Genomic DNA, 7,691 nt, shown 5'->3' on the forward strand with positions numbered 1-7,691 from the left:
TGGTACCTCGGGTTAAGAACTTAATTCATTCTAGAGGTCCATTCTTAACCTGAAGCACCACTTTAGCTAATGGAGCCTCCCGCTGCTACCACGCCACTGCTGCGCGATTTCTGTTCTCATCCTGAAGCAAAGTTCTTAACCCGAGGTACTATTTCTGGGTTAGCGGAGTCTGTAACCTGAAGCATCTGTAACCTGAAGCGTCTGTAAACCGAGGTACCACTGTACAGTAATCCAAATGGGATGTAACTTGTAGCCAGTGTGGTGTAGTGGTTAAGAGTGGTAGACTCGTAATCTGGGGAACTGGGTTCGCGTCTCCGCTCCTCCACATGCAGCTGCTGGGTGACCTTGGGCTAGTCACACTTCTTTGAAGTCTCTCAGCCCCACTCACCTCACAGAGTGTTTGTTGTGGGGGAGGAAGGGAAAGGAGAATGTTAGCCGCTTTGAGACTCCTTCAGGTAGTGATAAAGCGGGGTATCAAATGCAAACTCTTCTTCTTCATCAGCTAACACTGTGCTTTTCTGCAGATGGTCAGAACAAGTGTGGAAAGGTTCACCGCTATGTATTTCTTTGTTTACCTAACTTTCCTTGTTGGACCTCAGGCGCACCCACAAAGTTAACTTTGTGCAAGCCTGCTTAAGATACTCCAAAGCTTTCACCACTACCGAAGCAAGCCCTTTCAGGAACAGACAAATGGGTGTCAGGCTAAGTTTATAGCTTAGGCTCAAGGCAGGGAGAAGGTAAGGGCTGCAATTGCTGCCGTACGTCATGTCTAGCAACTGTTGACTTACTGCCCTGAAGGCTGATGAGAGAGGCAGATGAAAAAAGGCTTGACGAATAGCCAGGACGTTATGCTCTGGGAATTATATAACTGTTGGACGTGAACAAAAACGGCTCCTTTCTGTCCCCCTTTTCTCTGGAAAGGAAACTAGAGATCAATGCATTTCAGAGGACTTTCTCCCCCACATACCGTAATAGCTGTTTCTGCTTTGGGAGAAGGCTTAGTGCCATTTCACATAGATATGTAAGGATTTGCACAATCAGGGGTGGGGAAGAAAGGTTCTCATATTTTTTTGAACTTGTTCCTCTTTTAAACGTGATCCATCTCCTGCCCCTTCCATACCAACGATCTGTTTTACATGCACAGTTGGAAGCAACCCAAGAAGAAAGGAAACTGTGTTACATAGAGACTGACCATTGCTCCATCAAGTTCAATGTTGTATACACAGACTGGCAACAGCTGTGTAGGGCTCAGGCAGGAGACTTTCCCTGAGATGTTGGTGGACTGAACCTGAGCTACAGTCTCCCCCCCAAACCTGCTGCCTGCACAGAACTTCTTCTTTTAAAATCTAATACTGGCTACAGAAGAAGACACCTTTGACGGTTCCTTTCATAGGTAAATTTCTACTTAATAGTCCAGGATGGACTATTGTCTCCTCAATAGTAGGAGCTAATGGTTTAGAAATTATTAGGGATCTCTTAGTGTTTTGGAATGCCCATCAGATGCTCGCAAAGATTGCACATCTTCAGATGAAGGTGAGGTGAGATCTCATTGAATGTTAAGCTTGGAAGGGAGCCTAGGGGTCATCTACTTCACTGCTCTCCCATGCAAAAGAAACCAAGTTGGGTACAGTCCCTCCTTGGAATTTCCAACTACAGTTGTACCTTGGAAGTCGAACAGAATTGGTTCAGGAAGTCCGTTTGACTTCCAAAATGTTTGACTTCCAAAGCGCGGCTTCTGATTGGCTGCAGGAAGCTGTGGAAGCCCCGTCGGATGTTGGGCTTCCAAAAGAACATTAAAAAACCAGAACAATTACTTCCGGTTTTTGATTGTTCGGGAGCCGGAACGTTTGACTCCCAAGGCGTTTAGGAGTCAAGGTACGATTATACTCCAAGATCTAAGGAGTGCTTCACAGAAGAAGAAGAAGAAGAAGAAGAAGAAGAAGAAGAAGAAGAAGAGTAGTAGTTTGGATTTGATATCCCGCTTTATCACTACCCGAATGAGTCTCAAAGCGGCTAACATTCTCCTTTCCCTTCCTCCCCCACAACAAACACTCTGTGAGGTGAGTGAGGTTGAGAGACTTCAGAGAAGTGTGACTGGCCAAAGTCACCCAGCAGCTGCATGTGGAGGAGCGGGGAAGCGAACCCAGTTCCCCAGATTACGAGTCCACCGCTCTTAACCACTACACCACGCTGGCTCTCTTCTTCACAGCATCTTCTTCTTCTTCACAGCATCACTACAACAGAGCAGCAGTCTTCCGCCCCCCCAGCCTTTTTCTGAGAACAACACACCAAATTAAAAATAAGGTTGGGATGATTTGGGGACTGAGTGAGAGCCAGGGTGATGTAGTGGTTTGTATGTTGCACTAGGAGTGGGATAACCCAGGCTCAAACATGCCCCCACCATTAGACCATGAGACTCATTGAGTGCCCATTGAGCCTGTCACAATCTCTCAGCCTGGCCTACCTCTCAGGGTTGTTCTGGGGAGCTTCTTGGAGGAAAGTCTGGATATAAACATCACAAATGAATAAATAAAATTCAGACACCCTCACACATCCAATGTAGATGGGTTGCTGTTGTTGTTTTGGAAAACTTTGAACCACAACAATTTCCTATGCAAATCAGGCTGATTCGAATAGAGTAATCTATGTTGGAACTTTTTCCATTTGCATCAGATTTTTTTATTCTTCTTCTGATGCCTTCGAGAGCGATCTAATATAACCCATTTCATTTACTTGTAGCAAAACACTTGCCCAATATATTATTTGCGGTTGGCACTCGCTCATTGCTGCTAACGAACTTGTGAAATGGAAAACATTCCCACAGAGAAATGAAACACTGGAGAAGTTCCCACCCTACGTCACTGATGTGTGTATAATTAAAACAACAAGTGAGCACAGTGGAGGAAAAAACAGTGGGGCAAAACCTTCCTCCCAAGAGGTTTGCCCGGAGAGCCTCTTCAACTGCTAAACAGTAAGGGAATCCTGGTATTATTTCTAGAGCTTTTAACAGCTAAGCACTGTTCAGAAGCTGAAAGGAGATGAGCGCTGCCTGCGGGCTCACAATCTGATAGCGACAGACAATGAGCAAAAAAACAAATGGAAAGGAGGAAAGCTGCAGGCCATAAGGTCTTTTCTTGGAAAATCAGTGAGAAGGAGATGAGTTTGCTGCAGGTGCTGCTTTAAAAAAATAGGAGGAGATGGAGTAGTGCAAATGTTAAAAAGCTGGAAAGTGGGAAGAGCAAGAGAACAGTAGAAATCTGAAGAGCTTTGTATAGTAAAACGAAGAAGATGTTGCAAGATAGATGAGGAGGAGCTAAAGAAAATAGAAACATAGCCCTTTGCAGAAGATTTTTACAACATTTATACCCCACTTTTCCTCCAAGGGGCTCAAGGCAGCATGTCGCCATATTCATTCTCACAAGAACCCTGCAAGGCTGGGAGAGAGCGACTAACCCAAGCTCCCCCTGGAGAGCAATTGATTAGCAAAAGAAAGGTTCGTGGGGTTCAAAAGCGTATCATAATGGTTTCAGGCAATTGACAAATGGGTGGGTCAAAGTGGGACACGGGGTATGTGCTGGGGATGTCAGAATCTGGCTCGTGGTGGGCGGTTGGCAAAGTCAGACTCTGACCTGCTGGAGGAATCCAGTTCCCCATCCCTGGTCTACGCAATCTATTTGACAGAAAAACACACACCACTTTTAGCTAGCAGACCATGTCCTGAGATTCATGCTTAGGAATTAAATGTCTGGGAAGAGTTGAGCAACAATAAGAACAGGGGAGCCCAGGTTGCTTGAAACACAGAGCCTTCATGGGAGACATTTTGTAAATGCTCAGTATGCTTCATAGGCATATTTCCTGTTAACCTTACAACGGTCCTGCAAGTTATGCCAGTATTATTATCTTCATATTGCAGATAGGTAGCTGAGAGAACAGTGGCTTATCTGGAGTCCCCTAGTAAGTTCAGGGGTGGGGTGAGATTTGACCCAGAAATTTTCCAGCAAATACTCTTAGCCCCTATACTAGACAAGCTCTTTTTAACTACCAGGCGTTTAGTGATTTACTAGAGGTGTGATTGACCAGTTAATAAAATAAATGGGGGGAGGGCAGAGATGATATTTATTGTGAGTCGCCTCGGACATTTTCTTAATTTAAAGGCAGGCTATAAATGCCTGTCCCTTATTACTAGTCCTTTTCACACTACCAGTCCTTCGAACAGGACCAGCCAAGACATTTTGCTTCCTGAGGTAAAGTGACCCCACCCCCACTCCAAGTCAAGCTGTCCTTGGCTGTCCATGTTATTTTGGCACCTGAGGGTGAAAACACCACAAAAACTGCCCTCTCTGGCAGTAAACACATAATATGGATAAATTGAATTAACCGACCATTTGCTGCCCTTTCATGATGCCCCAAATCAACTGCCTGAGGCGGCTGACTCACCCTGTCTAATAGGAGGGTCAATTCCTGCCATGAGGCCTACAGACAATCACCCTGGGCATTTCTAAAGCCACACAGTTTTGTGCCTTGTGTCTCCAAGTCTGTGAGGCATATTAACATTAGGCTGTGTGACTGGTAACATGGCTTCTTGTTACTACAGTCAAAACAAACAAGCCTCAGTATGGCAACGGTATCCTGCCATCTCCCCGGCACACCCTCTTAATCCAGGAGCGCCACAAAGGAACCCAATGATGATTAAGGAGCGTGTAATCTGTAATCCGGCCTTCCTTCCCACGTTATTTCTAGGATAAGGAAATGGGCTTGTTTGCTTTTGCAGCTCAAATTTCAAACGGGAAGAACAAAAAAGAGTGACTAAATAGTCAGCTTTGAATAAATGTTGGCCCCCATTGTTAAACAGGGATGAAGTTATTAATGTTGGTTTCTCTCACTTTCTATTTATACAATCTTCAATTCACTTCTTTCCATTTTCACACATATATTTTCTAGATTTGTTTGTTTGTTTTAAAGTCTTAAGTTGAAAATTTGTACACATTTCTCCTCGTCTACGCATTTTTTTCGAAGGGGAAGAACATTTTTTTCTTGTAACAGCATGGATTTCAGCATGTTATTTCCACTAATCAATCAATCAATCAATCAATCAATCAATCAATCAATCACTCACTTATTCTTCTGTTTGCAGCCTTTCCAAAGTTCAAACCATGTGCAAGGCGGTTTACAATGTATAAAAAATTAAATAGCTATGAACATAACAAAACTAGTCATTAACAATAATTAAAAAAATCAAAAAGTACACAACCAAACTGAAAAATTCCACATAAATCACAAGATCCAAAATATAGATATAAAAAAATTAACACCAACAAGATCAACAACACCCACCTGCAAAAAACCCCCTAAACATGAATTTTTGTACACGTTTGTGGTTGGAGAACTGCATTGCAAAATTCAGACCAAGTTGGAAGGAGAACCGTGCTTTGGTTCGCATATTGTTTTGAAAGCACACATTTGCAAACAAATCCCACCCCGCTTTCCTAACCGTAGGTCAGTGTTTGATGCAGCAATACTGCTCTCAGTAGCTTCCAGGGCTTGGATCAAATCTAGTGTATCATATCCAAAGAACCCATGTTTATTTTTACTCTGGTCCTGTCAGCAGCTCTTTAATTCCATTTCCCCTATCTAGGCCATGATTTCCACAACCCTCCAGCCTTCTCTTTTTTGCATTTAGCAACTCTTTAGTTTACCCATCACAGAGCTACAGTTCCCAGCACCCTTAACAAACTACAGTTCCTAGGATTTGTGGGGGAAAGCTTTAAAGGCCTGGTGTTTGGATTAAAGTGGATTACAGCACTTTAGCACTCTTATGTAACTAAGGGCCCATACATAGTGTAAAATTTAAAGCATATATTTTTCCTCACAAAATTCTGGGTACTGTAGTTTGCCCCTCACAGAGTTAAGAGTTGCTGGGAGTTGTTGCTCTGTGACAGGTAAACTGCAGTGCCCAGAATTCATTCAGCGAAAACGTGCTTCAAATGTACTGGAAAGGTATAGTGCTTACTTAGCCAAACTCACTTCAAACAGAAAACAACTGCAGGCGTTTCATTGTTAGGAAAATGGCGGGAAAATGCAATGAAAAGTGTGGGTGGAACAAATAATTTGCGGGAAAACATATAAACACCGCACAGACAAATCAGGATGAACACTTAATCTCCCTGCAAACAAATCAAAAGGAATGCTCAAAAAAGACTAGGCACAGTCTACCCTCCACATAAGCTTTGTGCAAGTAAATCTGGGCAAGTGTTCAATAAACATCATCTGGAGGAACCCTGAGAAAAGACAGGATGACATTGACAGGACGATGGTGTCATGTGGATGCCCCATAAAAAGTGAGCCAACGAAGCATGCCAATTCCATACTAAATCCCTGATATTGAAGCACCCCAGGTTTTGGAAGTGCATAGCCAGTGTCAGGGCTCACCCTGTCCAGCAGTAAGCAGGATCCCCCACAATTTCCCCTGACAAGCTAAAACCCACTTAACTCTTCCTCTGCACATCAACCCGTATTATCCAGTTTGCTCCATGAATAAAGGCCAGGTGCAACCAGGCTGTCCTCCCCTCCCTGTGCTAACAGCACTGGCAAAGTTTTCGTAGAAGAGAAAAGTGAGGTCAAGAGTCAAAACAAGCAACTTCAGTTCTTTCGCGTACATTTTGCATGCTACATGCATAATGAAGAACGTGACTGCTCTAGAACCGAAAGGATTCTGCAGGGTTTGGGGGTTTCTTTATCACAGTGTTCTAGACCAGTCACAAGAAAAAAATGGATGCAGGGATCCCTCATTTTACATTCCAATCCATCAGACATGACATATCATAGTGGGACAGATATTATGCAACTTAGGTAATATGGGACGCTAGAAAAAGTTGCAACCGTAAGTGAAGAACAGGGGGAAAACAAAAAAGAGAAAGGGAGAGGGAGAGAAAGAAAGAAAGAAAGAAAGAAAGAAAGAGAAAGAATCATTCCATTACCTAAGCTGCAGCAGCTGTTTTCTGTAATATACTCACTCCGAAGTGTGGCAAAGGGAAAGTGTGAGAAGATATGAGTGCCTTGAGGGTGCTGTTGCTTTAATGGTCGTCCCGTCCCGCCTATGCCAGGTGAGCTCATGGCAGCCACACCTGGATTGCTAAGGCGTGTCTCTTCGAGTCATGTCCAGGAGTAATGAAAAAAAGCCCAAGAAGTTGACTGTGGAAGCTGGCAGCCGGCCAGGCATGCTCCCTCCACCACAACTCGTTGCTTCACTTAGCAGGAAGACAAATGGCTGCATAATGTAAAGGGGAAATGAACAAACAGAGAAATAAAGAAGTGAATCTGGGCATTTGACAAAAGGAGGTGGGGGGATTTTATCCCGATTTCTGGTAAACGAGGCCTGGAGGGAGAACAATACCCTCTGGTGCCCTCTGGCTGGCATCCAGGCTCCCTCATTCACAGTCTGGAATACCAGACGGAGAGTATTCCTGAGAATGTGCAGAGCGCCCTTCACTCATCGACAAGAACTCGTGTGGTGAAAAGCGTGGGCAGAGCGTTGCCCCTGGCACAGTTTTCCCCAGGGCACATTCTGCTCTTTGCACTACCCCTGCCAGCCCTGCACTGCTTTGCGAATCGGATCCCACATCCCAGCCTCATGAATCCCAGCTTTGCGAATCGGATCCCACATCCCTGCGCTGCTTTGCAAATCGGATCCC

General features: G+C 44.3%; 1 protein-coding gene across 1 annotated transcript in view; it reads right to left on the bottom strand.

Annotated features, from left to right (window-relative positions):
• Positions 1–7,255, bottom strand: part of TNS4 (tensin 4) — a 30,247-nt gene extending 22,992 nt beyond the window's left edge. The window contains exon 1 of the mRNA XM_028704016.2: positions 6,978–7,255. The gene's annotated coding sequence lies outside the window, so the exon portion shown is untranslated. The remainder of the gene's footprint in view (positions 1–6,977) is intronic.
• Between the last annotated feature and the right edge of the window lie 436 nt (positions 7,256–7,691).

The sequence above is a fragment of the Podarcis muralis genome, chromosome 13 (assembly GCF_964188315.1).
Source record: "Podarcis muralis chromosome 13, rPodMur119.hap1.1, whole genome shotgun sequence".
Classification (NCBI taxonomy): domain Eukaryota; kingdom Metazoa; phylum Chordata; class Lepidosauria; order Squamata; family Lacertidae; genus Podarcis; species Podarcis muralis.